Here is a 17,306-nt window from a genome sequence, read left to right as displayed (position 1 = left end):
TTCATGAGACAGAATGCAATCCAAGCAAACAGCTGAAACGTTGACAGCCTTACAATAACTCTCCTGCCAACCTAGGACTGTTCCCAATAGTACAGAACTTTACACCACTGGCCAGATGTGCCATAAATATAACGGAAATACACTGAAAATAAACTGTACAAGGAAATTAAGACATGAAAATGCATACAGGAAGCCCTCTGTTATGTTTGTTCCCTGGAGAGAACTCTTCAAAACTAAGGACACTTGTTTTAATCAGCATGGGCAATATCAAACTCGCAAGGGCCACAATCCAGGTACATTTAAAAAGAAAATGTTTTACATTCTATAATGTAAACAGGGGAACAAATAATAGCAGTACAAAAAGCAAGGGCAGTGCAGCTAGTGTGAATCTCCTTTTTCAGATGATAGAATACAAAAAACCCCCAATACCGTTAAACAAGTAAAGATTTAATGCGTTTCACTTCACTACTGATCCGATACAATTCCATTCAGGTCTACTTAAATACAATCAACTTAGTTTTGTAATACTAAAGTAACTGAGTTTCGTCTTTAACGAACAACAGTTTAAAAAATTCATTAGCTACACTGCATTCGCTCACGTACAGTACAGGGGATACACACGTGATCCACATGTGATTCACACTAGAAAGCGACAAAGCAACATAAAACTGTGGTTTCATTTTATCTTGTCATATACATCCTCTCGTTAAAGGTGTATAGACATTACAGAGAAAAATAAAGCTTTAAATACAAAAAGTAAAGAACATTGGTGTCTCTGGTGTGTGTTTGTATTTAGTACAGTTATCTTGGATGTACTATCTTGCATTGGGAAATAGTTATTAAAATATTTCAGTTCATTTTAAGACCATTTTAAAAAGAAATACATTGTATACTGTGGTAAATCGTGTGCTGTAGGCTACATTTTGGCCATGACTCATTCTCATTGAAGCTGGACAGACGGTACACGCCCAGAGGTGACGACAGCAGCTCTCGCTCTACACCACAAGAGGCAAAGTACAAGCGACTTGAGCGACTTGTCTGACCCAGTCTGCTCATACATGCAGTCACTGTTACACTGTCTGCTGCAGAAACCAAGGTTGTCTGAGATGACTTGTATCTACTGTGGGTTTTTAATGGCACTCTGACAGCTATCCCTAAAATAGATGATATGAAAACAATAAACTGAGATCTCAGAATGATAATATTTTATCGGATTTCTTTTTATGTTACTTTACAAATGTGCTATTTATAATACATGCCGGTGAATACATGTGAGATTTTTACAACATATTTCAAACGTATAAAAATCTAAATTGAAAAGTTTTGTTTGCTTTGGCATTAATTGCAGGTCAAAACTTCATGGCTCAATAGACAGAATTGAGACAGAACCATCATTTTAAGGTCTCGAGTTGAAATGTCTCTATGACTGTCTAAGGCTCTAATCAGCAACCAGAAATGAACATGATCTGGATATATTAACCAATAAGTATATTTTTCTACAAGGAAGCGGTTCTCCCTGCTTGTCAATTATTTTTGTGTTTATACAGGCGGTTCATGCAAGGGTAGGCTATAAACATGTGGGTGATTGCTGCAAAGTTACTGATCTATCTTATGGAAGCACTGGCAATAAAGCTGCTGTTTAACCAAGATTTCTGCTTCCCAACATGGCCAACAACAGCAGCTTATACTAATATAACCACATAAGGAAATGAGTGCTGCCGAAGTAGTCCTGTCCTGAAAAGTTCCTGAACTTTTTAGAGCTGGAGAGACCTGAAAGATTTTAAGATCTTGGAGGCTGATGAAAAGCTTGCATTGCTACTTGAGCGGTTTTGCAGGACTCTTCTTCTTGTCTCAAATTGTAGCGTTACAAAGTAGACAACATAACAATTATTATAACATAGCAATTATTATAACATAGCTATTATTATTACAATATAGCTGTATTTAACAGCAAGTGTTGTTTGGTTGTAGCTTAGAATGCAGATGTAGGTCAAGCAGTTGTGCATGTGCTCAATTCGTCAAATTCAATCGGTGTAGTAATTTGCTTTGTTTGTTGATCTGGAATCAATTGTGTAACTGCTTATATGGGACAAAAGCCTAACACATTTGTGAAAAAAAATTCAAAGCCAGCTGTTGTATTTGTCTTAATTAGGGATGTTTTTTAGTACTCATCCACACCGATACGGGTGTCAAGTTATTTACGTTTATTCATTTAGCAGACGCTTTTATCCAAAGCGACTTACAAATGAGGAAATACAAGCAAAGCGATATGTCAAGCAGAGAACAATACAAGTAGTGCTACCATACAAGATAGGGTTCTAGAGAAGCAAAGTGCGCAGAGAAGAGGTGTAAGAGCCAGAGTACGTTGTTTTTTTAAATATTTTTTTTTAAATAATGTGGGGGTTGGCATTTTAGGGGTTAGTTACGTGCTCTTTAGCTGTTTACAAGTGGGACTTTAGTTGTTTTTTGAAGATAGGGACAGATTCTGCTGTCCGGATTGAGGTTGGAAGTTCATTCCACCACTGAAGGACTGTTAGTTTGAAGATTCTGGAAGGGGACATTGAGCCATGCTGAGTAGGCACTGCTAAGCATCGATCGTTAACTGATCGCAGATTGCGTGAGGGAACATAGCTCTGTTTACGTTTTAACAGGTTTACGTAATGGTTACTTAATCGAAGGAACACTTTTTGTACTTGTAAAAGTCTATTCACTTCACCAAGTAACATGTCTGAGATTTAATGAAAGTATATGTGGACCCATTAAAATATGCATCACCTTCAAATGATGTTTTTTACAAAAACACCTTTCTATGGTAGGGAAAACCCTGACATAGGACCACATGATATTGGATGTTCATATCAGAGCATTTTTATAAATACTGTATAAGTACAAGTAAATATCGGTATTGAAGCACCTCTAACCTTTAGAACAGATAGACTTGTCATTGCCTAGCTGTTCTTGGAGAAAAGTATTTTGGGATTTGGGCAATGCACCAGATCCGGCCTTTGAGAATGCACACCATTCAGCTTCCACCTTTACAAGGACTTTCAGCACCTGTCCACTAAGGGCTCTTGAGCTGCTGGGCCGTAGTCCTTGGATGGTGATTCATTCCAAGGGGGCAAACCCACAGGAACAGGTGATCTGGCTGAGATGCCAAATCTGTGTCCACTTGGGACAGCAGAGGAAGCTGCCAGAATGTCCTGATCATCGGAGAAAGCAGTAATGGACACCAGGGTCTGGCAGGTCTTCTCGGGGAAATGAGCAGGACTGTGTGGCGTCAGTGCTGAATTTTGTGGAACGTGGAAAGAATCAACAGTACAAGAGGAAATGATGTTATTCAAATCTTTAAAAAAAAAACCAACAACAACAAAAAAAAAAACAACAACATTTTACAGACTCCCTCTGCTTTGGTTATATTTAGCTAGCCAATGCAAAAAGTATGGTAGGCAGTTTTTTATGGCATTTTAGCAGATGCCCTTATCCAGCGTGTCTTACATTTATCTCATTTATACAACTGAGCTACTGAGGATTAAGGGCCTTGCCCAAGGGCCCAACAGTGTTAGCTTGGCAGTGCTGGGGCTTGAAATCCTGACCTTCTGATCAGTAACCCGGAGCCTTTAACCACTGAGCCAGCACTGCCCTAGTTTATTAGCTGCTACAGCACTCAGCTTGTTCTTTGATGCAAAAAGAAGTATAATGACACTGAAAGATATATCATTTCTTTATATATTTGTCATGGCATTATTTTGATATCCTTATGCAGCAACATTTATTTATGTTAAGAGTTGCATTAATTTTTGGCCGACATCTTGTATTGAGGATGGGAGAGCTGAACCACTCTGTAAGGTCTTCTCACACACACACATCTCGAAGACGTTCAGTGGGGTTATGGTTAGGACTCAGTACATTCGGGTACTCAGCTGACTTCATTTTATTGCTGCATAATGTTGCTGAGCCTAGACCTGACCAACTGAATCAACTCCAGAGCATAACACTGCCTCCAGATGCTTGGACAGTAGGCACTATGCATGACAGGTGCATCACTTCCTGCGCTTCCCTTCTTACCCTGCCACGCCCATCACTTTTGAACAGGGTAAATCTGGATTCATCAGACCACATGACCTTTTTCCATTGCTCCACGGTTCAATATTTATGCTCCCTACCAAATTGAAGTCATTTTCCCCCGATTAGCCTCACTAACATGTGGCTTTCTTTTGGCCTCACATCTTTTTAGTCCCAATCATGCAAGTTCTCGTTGCATTGTGTGTGGAAATGTTCTTACTTTCACTATTAAACATAGCCACGAATTCTACTGTTGATTTTTTTATGATCTGACCACATTTATTCTGCAAATCTGACAGTTCAGCACTATCCTTCCAGGTTTTAATAATGCGTTGGACAGTTCTTAACCCAATTCCAGGGATTTCAGTAATCTCCTTAGTTGTTTTCTTTGATTGATGCCCCTTCTGAAACACGGTAACCATGGGATACATCTTCCGACACGGTTGTTATAAAATGAGAGGCTACCTGCTCCATCAGTTAGGGTTAAAAGAATTGTTGCCAGCTGAAACATATTAATCACTGCAATAATGATCCAATCATAGGCTCTTAAGTATTTGCTTATTTAAATCCAAACCACGACCTTTTGTTTGGCCAGGCAGTGTACATGAGCTCACAGAAGCACAGGATAATAAATTCTTTATCTAAGACACAAACAAAACCAGTAAGGTCATATCAACAGCTTGGAGATGAGTGCTACTGTAAGCTAATAAACGACAGACTTTATGTTCTTTTGAACTCCTGGCCCTGAACTGCTGTGGTATTACTGAGCTTCGATCTCGATGATCTGGTGAATGCTCAGACGGTTACATCACTAATTTCTAGGTCTTTATCTTATCATAACCTTTTAAGTGCAGATAAATATGGAGCAAGTTTTTTTTTAATGCTGTGTTTGACAATATTGTTTACCACAAACCCATGACACTGCCCAAGGGGATTATCAGCTCATTACATTGCTGCTGTAAACTTACTGAAACCTTACTTTGGCCTTTGGGAAGGAAGATGAAACAATCCTGTTTATAAAATGAACAGTGTGACTAACATGAGCTCCCACTGAGCAACTGCTCGTAATGGAGTTACGAAATGGGACAAAAGTCATCTTCAGAAAAGTGAAAAAAGACAGGAAGTGGGGGGGGGGGGGTGGAGTGAGAAATCATCTGGGTTTGTAAAACGCATCACAACAAGAGAATGAGAAGCTGAATCAAATAAAGTCGTTAGCAATCAGCTCATTTGTGAAGATGTGGCTTCAATCCACTCAGATTAAAGAATAATCCAGTGAACATAAATTCAACATTCACGTGAGCTTTGCAGTGAGATCTTACTTACTAGCAGCAAATTAACAACAAACACTTTCTAGTGGGTACAGCCAAACCTGCATAACACACAGACTGCTCGTACACACAACAATGCACTGTTCAAATGTACACTCGTGTGATATTTATTTTCCCCTATTCCCAATTTACTGCTTAAAAATAACCCAAGTTAAATTATTTATTCATCCAGAAGAGGGCGGCAACTAACGAGTATTTTCATAATCGATTAGTTGGCCGATTGTTTTTTTGATTAATCAGATGGGGGCAGGGCAAACAGTCAGTAGCATTTTTTTGTTTATTTAAAATAAAATTCACAAACTGAGTGTTACAAATATAAACTGATTGCCCAATTATATAAGACTGAAAAGCACCCAATACAAACAGACACACACCAGAATATATATTATTAATATAGGACTGTAGTTTAATTCAGTTCTTTTTGTGCATCCATAAAAAATAATGCATATATACTATATTATATATTTTAATTATAGATGTGTGTGTGTGTGTGTGTGTACAATGCGTCATGTGACATCATCACAAGCGCATTCAGCCAAAGCCCTCGAGTTGCCAACTAACATCACTGCAAAAGACCGTGCAAAACAACTTCGTGAAATTGCAATTTCGCCAGTTCAAGTAGATTTCCACAAATCAAAAACACAAAAAGCTCCGCAAATTGAATTGCGAATGTTGAAAACAGCCGCAGCAAAGTCAAGCATTTTCGGCTGCAACAATCACAAATAAATGCACAGTAAACAGTAAAAAAATAAAATAAATAAAAAAAAAAGACATTACATTTTCTGCATTATCCTTTTACAGATCAGTCCAAGTGTTTGAATGCCTGAGTTCTGAGTGGCAAAGAAAAAAAAACAAAACAGTGTAATCATTACTTCGCAATTATCATCATGGTTAACAGCATTAGCATTAAGTGTTACATTAACATAAGTGTTAAATCTGACATGTCATTACAGTAGGCCTATTCAAACTATTTTTACACCAAAATTTTCATTCTTATTTGCTGAAATTTGTTTATAAGAAATTTCAACTGATATTTTTGGTGCCGTTGCTAATAAATGCATCTAACTGAAGTTATAATTAGTATATAAAAGTAATTATATCTGTACATATTATGTTAGCTAAGTCGAAAATACATTGATAGATTTTATTTGACATTAATGAACTCAAAACATTCTCCATTAACTTCAACAGAAAGCGAGAGCACAGGAGACAGGGGTAAAGGGTATTTCCAGTTTTCAGTTAAAATCAGAGAGTGCAAAACACCTACACAAATCATCCCAGATTGATGTCGACTATCTTCTGTTTTATTCTAGGGGGAAAAAAAGACAGCTCTTAAGCATATTTCTGAGTAATAACCCATACTATTGTACACCGATATATATGCATAAAGGCTGGCAGGTGTGGTAGTCTAATACAATCTGAGCAAACATCACTGGATATTCTGGATTTGGCAAGAGAGAGAGAGAGAGAGATCCGATCAAGTGAGAGAGAGAGAATGAGAGAAAGAGAGAGACATAAGGCTAGTTAGGGAATGATTATTTATCTCAGCAATAACATAAGTGAACACAGGAACTAACTAACTCACAGATGTTCCAAAACATCAAATCTTGCTATAAACCAGTAGAATGCGCAACGTTTCATACATTCAGAAATTAAACATTGTAACTGTTGTCAAATCGCTATGGTATAAGCACAATAACACACTCTAGACAGTGTGTCATACCACATCACACCCCCTGGTGTGCATTATTTTTGTATAACAGCACAGTGCTGTGTGTTATTCGTTTATATATTATATATATATATATATATATATATATATATATATATATATATATATATATATACACACACACACATACATACACATATACACACACACACACATATATATCTCCGCACAAGCCTATTCAGATGTATACACGGCAGACTTAACCTCCCCAAACAGGTTTCTAGACAGATGGTACTCTTAGTCCCTGACCGAGGGAACTAGCCTGAGGACGGCTTTTTGATAGAGACTACAAAGCAATTCTGTAGGTTGCTCTAGATAAGATAATCCGCTAACTGCCGTAAATATAAAAGAAGTCACACTTATCTCATTTGTACAAGACCACACTATAGGTCTTCCTCTTTACTGTCCTGCATGTTTTACAGAAAATAACTCTGCAGAATGTTGGAAACGCATGAGGAAATTATGCACTGGGCATGCAAATATCTGGGAAACAATGAAACAATGCAATCAAAGCAAGCGTACTGGACTCCTGAGAAAAGAGAGGAAAAAAAAAAAAAAAACACACATAGATTGGTGCTTGACTCCTTGTTGTGTTTACATCCCTCCTGTCAGTCATTTTATTGACACACCCCTCATCTCACCCCACTGCTGTGCACGTGACTCAAACAGGGCTTTGGCTGAATGTGTGTTGTGATGACGTCACGTGACGTGTCTTGGCTCAAATCTGTGGGAAATCTGCAGTAATCTTGAAAAATTCCAAGTTCCTCCAAATCTTGTGGTGTCTGCAGGATTTTGCGTTCATTTCTACTTTCAAATATCCTTTTGTACCTTGCACTTATGCGTGTGTGGGGGGGGGTGATAATTCATCTTCACACTGATCCACAAAGTGTTTGCCTGTATGGAGAATCTTCCACTAAACATACGCAGATGATGCTGTAACTCTTTGACCAGTGCAATTTACTCAAGTGATGCATATGCGTAAAGCACTACTCTACAATTACAAAACAGCATCTCAAGCTGCAATCCTCTGCTTCACAGGTGTTTTTCAGAAGACAGCAAGAGTGCTGATGAGACTGGAGGAAGTGAAATGAAGAAACACAAACTTACTCTAAGCCCAGGTTTAAATGATAAAAATATAATGTAGTTGCGCAACACTGACCAACAGGAAGGTTTCTGCCATTTCATCACTGAAAAACTATTTCAGTACTAACTGTTCAGATTAGATTAGACTTCTGAACATGTATTCCAGGACATTTAGAGTCCTTCTGACTGTTAGGTAGGCTGTCATGTAGGACATCTGTAGTAAGTATGATAAGGATATGTGATCTCTGTATAAATTGCAAAAATGGGAGTGTAAGGTTGTCACACCAGAAATCCCATGTGAACTACATATACCTCATTTCAACACAAACGTACAGTTTAGGTCTTACATGCTGTAGGGCTCATGGCCACGCAAGTGTCTTTATACTGAGGAAATAGCACACAATCTCCCCCCCCCTTACCATTCCTTACCATGCCACTCTGGACAGTATATACATTATATGGCCAGAAGTATGTGGACACTTGACCATCACACCCATATGTGCTTATTGAACATCCTAATACAGATTTATTCTCTCTTTACTGTTATAACCACCTCCACTCTTCTGGGAAGGCTTTCCACTAGATTTTGTCGCATGGCTGCTGGGATTTGTGTTCATTTAGCCACAAGAGCATAAGTGATGTCAGACATGGATGGATGTTGGGTAAAGAGGCCTGGGGTGCAGTCGGCGTTCCAGTTCATCCCAAAGGTGTTCAGTTTGTTCGAGGTTCAGGGCTCTGTGAAGGACACTCAAGTTCTTCCACTCCAACCTTGACAAACCGTGTCTTCATGGAGCTCGCTTTGTGCACAGGGGCACGGTCATGCTGGACTATGTCTGGGTGCCTTAGTCCCATTGAAGGGAAATTGTAATGCTACAGCATACAAAAGGCAGTCTATACAATTCTGCACTTCCAACTTTGTGGCAGTTTGGGGAAAAACCACGTATGGGTTTGATGATCAGGTCATGTTAGCTGGAGTTATTTCTACTGGTCATTTTATAGAAGATAAAATACAGTGATCACTTATACAGTGCAAGTCAACTAGAATTACTACAGACATCCTCCAGCAAAATCACTTAATCAGCCCTGCCAGGATTTTGTGATTATATGAAACTCCGCAATATCTGGAGAGTCTTGCAATTTTTCAAAATAACCTCAGATTTTCTGCATATCTTGGCCAGGACGTGTCATGTGACGTCATCACAACACACATTCAGCCAAAGCCCTCTTTGATTCATGTGCGTCAAACATGAGTACAGCTCAATTACCAACAAACATCAGTGTGAAAGACCATGCAAAACTTACGCAAAGGTGAAGAAATACTGTTTTGCACAGTGTGCAACATTGTTGTAGAACGCAAAAGAAAAACAAGTAGATCACTTTTCTTCTGCGAAGCATAGAAAAATGGCTGCTGTGCCTCAAATGCCAAGGCAAATCATCCTGACTGAAGCGACTATATGCATTGTTTGCATGCTGTGAAATTGACGAATAGCAAATGAGTACAGTTGAACATAAATCTACATAAAACAAACAATGGACAATTTACAATGAAAGCCATGTTTTTACATTTTATGTGAATGAATCTGACCAATTTTTATTTGGTACTAAATTTGAATTTTTCATTTATTTTCAGTATCCTTTTTATATATGAGAGAGCCCAATGGATCTTGAGGTCGGAAAAGTATTAAAAGTGTGTACTGAACGTTGTCTGTGGTATATGTTTTAATTGATTACAGTGCTGTCAAAAAGTATTTGCCTGATTTCTTCTGTTTTTGTGTATATCTCATACTACATTTTTCAAAAATGAAAAAATCTAAGATAAAAACAAAGGCAGCCTGAGTAAACAAAAAATGCAGTTTTTAAATGATGATGTTAATTAATGAAGCAAAAAAGTTATCCAATACCAACTGGGCCTGTATGAAAATGTATTTGCCCCCGTAGCTACCAAATCCCCAGATCTATTAAACTGCATTCATAATGAGGTTCAGCTAGACTAGACACAACCAGGCCTGATTACTGCAAACCCTGTTCAATCAAATCAACACTTAAATAGAATTTTTTTCTACAGCATGAAGTTGGTTAAAAGGTCTTACTCAGTAACACACTATGCCAAAGTTGAAAGAAATTCCAGAAATGATGAGGAAGAAGGTGACTGAAATACATCAGTTTGGGAAGGGTTACAAAGCTATTTCAAAGACTCTGGGACCCCAAAGAACCACAGGGAGAGTCATTATCTCCAAATGGAAAAACTCAGCACAGTAGTGAACCTTCCCAGAAGTGGACGACCTTCCAAAATTCCTCCAAGAGCAAAGAAACTACACATCCAACAAGTCACAAAAGAGCCAGGGACATCATCAAAGGATCTACAGCCTCTCCTGCACCAATAAAGGTCACTGTTCATGACTCCACTATCAGAAAGACACTGGGCAAAAATCTCATCCATGGAAGAGTGGTGAGGCTAGGGGTGTAACCTGGCCTGGGCATTCGGGGCTGTACAACCGAAGATTTTTTTCTTCAGCCCCAAATAGTTCTCAACTTGGAGCAGTTTGTCACTACGTAACTGAACGTCAGTAAAAGAAGATGGTGGTGTTGTAATTTTATATCTTCAGTGAACGGAAGCAAGACCAATCAGACAGGGTTTACAGGAAAATACATGGAAACACTCGTGTCTTATTGGCTGACAGTCTCTCAATTCTGCCAAATGCTAGCTCACAGTTAGTGTGAAGAAAAATTAATATATGGCTTTTTTTTTAAACCAGTAAATGGGTTGAAACCGAAACACTAACATCCTCTCATGCTGAGCAGGAAAGCAAGGTTTGTAAATGTCTATATGAGTTCATGAATATGTACAAGTTACGTGAACATGATATGAGCAGAGCATAATGACAGATAACGTACTCTGCATGGCACTGTAGCAGCTAAATAGCTTACATTGATAGCTTAGTTGTGCCTCCCCTTGGCTAGCGACACCAAACTAGCCTAGTCTCGTTTTAGACAGCTAAAAAAAGTTTTGGTCATCTCGCAAACAGTGATAACACCTGAGGCAGGTTTTTTTTTATTATAAATCCAATTTTCTGTCCAAGCAGTCTATTTAGAAGTGTGTTTTAAAACTTTTTTTTTTATAGAGAAGAATCTGGGCTCAGCCCTGGAGGACTAACAGTTCAGCTAACGTCTTTGGGTGAGGCGAAAACCACTGCTAACCCACAAGAACATTAAGGCTCATCTTAATTTTGCCAAAACACACCTTGATGATCTTCAAACCTTTTGGGAGAATGTTCTGTGGATTGATGAGTTGAAAGTGGAACTGTTTGGAAGACAGGTTTCCCGTTACATCTGGCGTAAACCAAACACTGAACTCCATAAAAAGAACATCATACCTACAGTCAGGCATGGTGGAGGAAGTGTGATGGTGTGGGGATGCTTTGCTGTTACAGGGCCTGGGAAACTTGTAATAATTGAGGGAAACATGAATTCTGCTCTCTACCAGAAAATCCTAAAGGAGAATATCTGATCTTCAGTCCGTAAATTGAAACTCAAGCATAACTGGATTATGCAGCAAGACGATGATCCAAAGCATTATGAGTAAATCCTAGTCCTAGAAGTAAGTGAAAGTCTGATCTCCAGTTATCAGAAGTGGTCGGTTGCAGTTATTGCTGTTAAAGATGGCACAACCAGACTAAGTTTAAGGGGGCAATTAGTTTTCACATGGGTAATAGGTGTTGGATAACTTTTTTTCCCCTCAATATTTTTTTTTTTTAAATAAATTGTGTTGTGTGTTTACTCAGGATGCCTTTGTTTTATGTAGTTTTTCATTCGAAGATCTAAAACTATTTAGTATAACATATACACAAAAACAGAAGAAATAAGGATGGGGCAAATACTTGTTCACAGCACTGTACATCTGTCTTCACTGGTAGTAGTTTAAATGAAGAATCTTGCGCTTGCACTTTTGCCAATACAAGTTGATTTTAGCCAAAAAAAAAACCCCACACAAGACTCCACAAGTTGCGTCACAAATTTTGACACACACAAAAAAAAAAGAACGGGGGGGGAGTCCAGTCATCTTGAGATAGTCCAGTCATCCTGAGATAGTCCAGTCACCCTAAGATAGTCCAGTCACCCTGAGATAGTCCAGCAATACTGATCTAGTCCAGTCACCCTGAGATAGTCCAGCCACCTTGAGATAGTCCAGTAAACCTGAGATAGTCCAGCAATACTGATCTAGTCCAGTCACCCTGAGATAGTCCAGCAATCCTGAGATAGTCCAGTCACACTGATCTAGTCCAGCAATACTGATCTAGTCCAGTCACCCTGAGATAGTCCAGTAAACCTGAGATAGTCCAGCAATAATAACATTACCAGTCCTCCCCACGTAAAACTAATCCAGTCTGAATAGGGCTAAAGACTGAATGCTCAATGCTATACATATCTGCCTACTAGCATACTATATAGTGTGATAAACATGGCGCAGAGCTGTATATGTTTATACACTCTTTAGTAGGCATGCGTGCTGTTTCGGACGTAGCCAAGTCGAGGGAAACGCCTCACTTCCGGCAGAAGGAGTTTACCAAACTAACCGACATAAAATTCTCCATGTCTGCATGTTCATTCTGCGGTATAAACCGGGTCTTGCTGCTAAAATTGCACTTAAATGCAAAGTTTGTTCTAAAATCAAACGGTCGAGTGAATCATCTGCTGACGAACTAACCTTCCAGGAACTGCAGGCCTTCATGTCATGTGAAGTTTACATGGACAGCTAGCAGGCTTCCACAAACTTAGCTGTGTGTTACATTGGTCTATTTATATGGTACATATCTAAACAGATGTAAAAGGTGTAAAAACGAGTTAACAGCGTGATAATAGACGTTTGTTACCGAATATACTGTCTCGTATAAGAACCTTTAAGAACCATATAGATTAATCTTACTTGCTCGGCAGTTTGTTTTTTTAAACAAGATCTTACCGAGTCAGCTAATCAATTGGCATTACTTTCACACAAAAGAAAAGAAACAGGGGGAAAAAAGCTGGCTAGCCAAACATGTCACTCGGGTGGATTAACATTTTCCACGCTTTGTTTTTATTAATTACCCAGCTAACCATGCTAAAGTAAGATAATAACTGCAAGCAAACTAACCAAAGGCAAAAGGAAAGGAGAGCTGCAAAACTTACTTGGTGGCTTGCTGTCGCTAAACTAGCTAGCAAGGTTAACCTGCTGGCCAGCGCAACTTTAATCCCAAATCCCAGACTTAATCCATAACGTCGGTTTGTCGTAGTCCAAATGTGTTCGTCTTTCCCACTTTCGTAACATCTGAAGTTCTCCGTTAGCCGAGCTGCTAAACGCGACGGCAGCTAGTCCCTTACTAGCCGAGCCAGTCTTGACATTTAACGTTACGCGCTGCAAATCTCACCGCTGAAACACACCACAACAAAATGTACATAGGCCAAACTGTACGTTAATCAAAAAAAGACAGAAGCAAAAACCAAATAAACTGCGTGACTGATACACAAAGGCAGGCTAAAAATGAACTTCAACGCTGTCAGCTAAATAAAAAAAGACGCGTCCGTCAAACCAGCTAACATGCTAACTGTGTGACTCAGAGCGACACTTCATAACTCTCTTAGCGCTACAGTAATTTTCCAAAGAAGTTCCGGTTATGTCTTCAACGACAAAAAAAAGTGAAAGTGTGGCCGGTATTTAATTTCCAACACGCAGTGTGCGGGAGTGTTTTCCGTCTCCGCCTCAGAGCTGCGCAGGTTAACAGCAGAGCGGGGGAGGGGGGCAGGGGGAGGCGCCATAACACACTGCACTACCACCTGTAGGCTGTACACTACACTCACAGCACACCACACTGCTCACACTGTCCTCCTGCCAAATATACACCAAATCACCCAGTACATTATCAAATAATGCCACGGTGAGCATCTTACACAGGCAAATATTATGACAAATATATTATATATAACTATTATTTATGTATAGTTGTTTGGTAAAGGTAAAAGCCTGTGGAATGGTACAAAAATTTCGGTGGAAAATTTGTATTACAAAATGCTGTGTACTACTACTACAACTAATAATAATAATAATAATAATAATTATTATTATTATTATTATTATTATCATTATTACACAATAACAACAACTCCAATAATAATAATAATAATAATAATAATAATAATAATAATAATAATAATGACAGCATGGTGGTGCAGTAAGTAGCATTGCAATCTCACACCTCCAGTTAAATTTTTAGCTCAGGGTACCTTCCACCTGTGCTTCCACCTTCCATCTCTTCCCTCTGTCCAAAAACATGCTGGCTATGCTAAATTGTCCCTAAGTGTGAATAAGTGTGTGTGCACGATGTCCTGTGATGGACTAGCATCCCATCCAGGGTGTATCCTTGGTCTGCTTCATGCGCAGCATTCCCGGGATAAGCCCTCAGATCCACCACAACCGTGATCAGGATAAAAATGATTACTGAAGATAAATTCATCCGTTTTATTATTATTTTTGATTATAACGCTACTACTACTACTACTACTAATAATAATAATAATAATAATAAAATACAATGTCTTGATTATATTATTATATTACCTAATTTTTACATTTACAAAGTCATTTAGAGAAAACAAACCAAGCACAAATGTGTGTATATATATATATATATATATATATATATATATATATATATATATATATATATATATATATATAACGGCCACATTAAAACCAAAATTACACTCCTTTTTTTTCCTTTTTCACATGTAAAAACCTCAAAAACAAAATTTTCTGTGAAAGCACATAATGCTGGAATGGTATTGTTTTGGTCAGGATTCTTCTTCTTCTTCTTCTTCTTCTTCTGATGCTCAGCTGAAATTAATTGTGCAGTACCAAACTGTAAGGCCTACAGACAGGAAACTTGTTGAACAGGTAGCATTGTGTGCCCAAACACAGGCAAGCGAGATGGACCCAACTGGCAATTGCCCTAATGGTAATGCTATAGTGCAAGCGTTTATGTTTATGTGCAAGGTATATTGGCCCATATTCGGCCCATGTTGCGGCCCATTATTTTTTCCTCTTATTCCTTGGCTTAAGTCAAATTCCATTAGGTTCCACCCAATAATTTATGCCATGATGAATTTGTTTTTGCATAATTTGTATATAATATAATATATAATATGAAATACATAATTTGTATATAATATAATATGCAAAAAATGGATTGGCACCCTGTTCAGGGTATACCCCGCCTTGTGCCCCATGCCTCCTTGGATAGACTCCAGGTTCCCAGTGACCCTGAAGGATAAGCGGTATAGAAGATGGATGGATGGGACGGTATGTCCATAATGCACAAATTAATTTGATGATGAAGTCATCAAACAGGAAGCGTGGGCATGTCTGATGTATTCTGAGCAAAAATGTGTGAATTTGAACTGCTCAACATCAAATCAAGATTCCTGATTCCCTTGAAACTGCTGAGTGGTGGAAATGTAACAAAGTTATGACTTCTCAAACAGGAAGTCAGCCATTTTGAATTTTACCAAAAACATTTTTTTCACTTCACATGAGAACTGCTCATAACTTTTAAATGCCTTGATCCTCTTGAAGGTGCCAAGAATTGCTCATGTAAGGAATTTGGGATTTGCCAAACAGGAAATCGGCCATTTTGAAATGTAATATGTAATGTTTTGTTTTTTTTACTTCTTCTTTGACAGTTCTGTCCAGTCATTATGAAACAGCATCATGAGATTAGTTTTAAAAAAAGTGCTTCTCTGATTTTTGACATGTGAAGTTTCATCCATAAATTGCAACTGAATATGAAGGCTAAATCACCAAACTAGACATGAGGGCATATCTCAAGAACGCTTTATCTATTGACATCCAACTTCTCACATATATTTAGCAATGTGATCTGAAGTTAAGAACAAGATTTGAGTTCATTTATAACTTGCGAGGGCTACCAAAAAACAGGAAGTGAGGCGATAACTAAAAAACAGCTTGGCCTTTTGCTTTCAATTTCATTATATCTTCTTGGGGGTGTTGATGTTCGCAATGGCTTCTAGTCTTGGGGACAGAAAGTGCTTATATGTGTATAGCTTGCAGCTATATTTATGAATGCTATCCTGTAACTGCCAGTTCTGCACTCACACAGCTTTTACTGCCACTGATAAGCTGCTCTTGTTAGACAGACAGACAGACAGACAGATTAGACAGAGTCCTATATACAAACAGTAAAGTAAGTAAGTAAATGTAAGGTTTTTTTTAAAGGGGGGAAATTAAATAAATAAGTAAAGTGATGTATTAATGAGTAATGAATAAGTAAAGAATTCTAACAAAAACAATAAGGTTCCAGCATTAAGTGCTTGGACTGCTAATAATAATAATATGCATCAGCAACCTTAAGCCATTGGTCAGGTTGGTTTGCAGACTGCTCTTCAGTTAAAAATCTAATCTAATGTGTGATGACCAATATTTCTTTCTTTAGTTTTGCACTAAACAATGGATCTATCTGAGACAAAAATGTTTCAATAAATATATGTTCAAATATGCATATACTTACTTATAATGATTTCATTACATGTGCATGTCCCTCTGCGTTTCTGTCATACATAGGCCTATATATATATAGTTATACTGTATATGCATTTTCCCCCTGAATGCTCATAAGGGTGCCAGTAAGTTGACTTGGCGTTGCACCTGTCTATTCAACCCCTGCAGTTTTGAAATTAGTGTTTGCTTTTCCGAAAATTAAAACAATAATGCAACAGTATGATGAAGCATACAGTGGAACACAATGCAATATAGTAAAGTTCATGCCTTGTCAGTGACACAAATGATTATCATTTTTTGAATGTTTTATACAAGTAAACATCTTATTTATTGGAAAAACTGAGGTCAACAGAAAACAAATCTTTAAAAGCATTCATATGAGCAACATCATTAGTTAAGACGTTTCATCTGAGACATAAATTATTACAGCTGATCCGGAATCTAGCAACTGGCCACATTCTGCTTGTAAAATGTACAGAAATGTCACAACTAATGAAGCTGTGCAGTTCCTTAATGAACTCCTACAGAGTTATTTTGGCCACAGTGTTTGGGA

At 38.2% G+C, this 17,306-nt stretch overlaps 1 protein-coding gene across 3 annotated transcripts in view; it reads right to left on the bottom strand.

Annotated features, from left to right (window-relative positions):
* Nucleotides 1-14,079, bottom strand: part of jak2b (Janus kinase 2b) — a 38,557-nt gene extending 24,478 nt beyond the window's left edge. The window contains exons 1-2 of one of the 3 annotated variants that reach the window (XM_053654074.1): nt 13,372-14,079; nt 2,922-3,283 (exon numbers count right to left, since the gene is read on the bottom strand). The gene's annotated coding sequence lies outside the window, so the exon portion shown is untranslated. The remainder of the gene's footprint in view (nt 1-2,921; nt 3,284-13,371) is intronic. The other 2 variants (XM_053654073.1, XM_053654075.1) reach the window with 2 other exon arrangements.
* Nucleotides 14,080-17,306: the final 3,227 nt, after the last annotated feature.

Source organism: Ictalurus furcatus, chromosome 22 (assembly GCF_023375685.1).
Source record: "Ictalurus furcatus strain D&B chromosome 22, Billie_1.0, whole genome shotgun sequence".
Lineage (NCBI taxonomy): Eukaryota > Metazoa > Chordata > Actinopteri > Siluriformes > Ictaluridae > Ictalurus > Ictalurus furcatus.
Note: the sequence above shows the minus strand (reverse complement) of the source record. Positions and strands in the feature narration are given on the sequence as shown.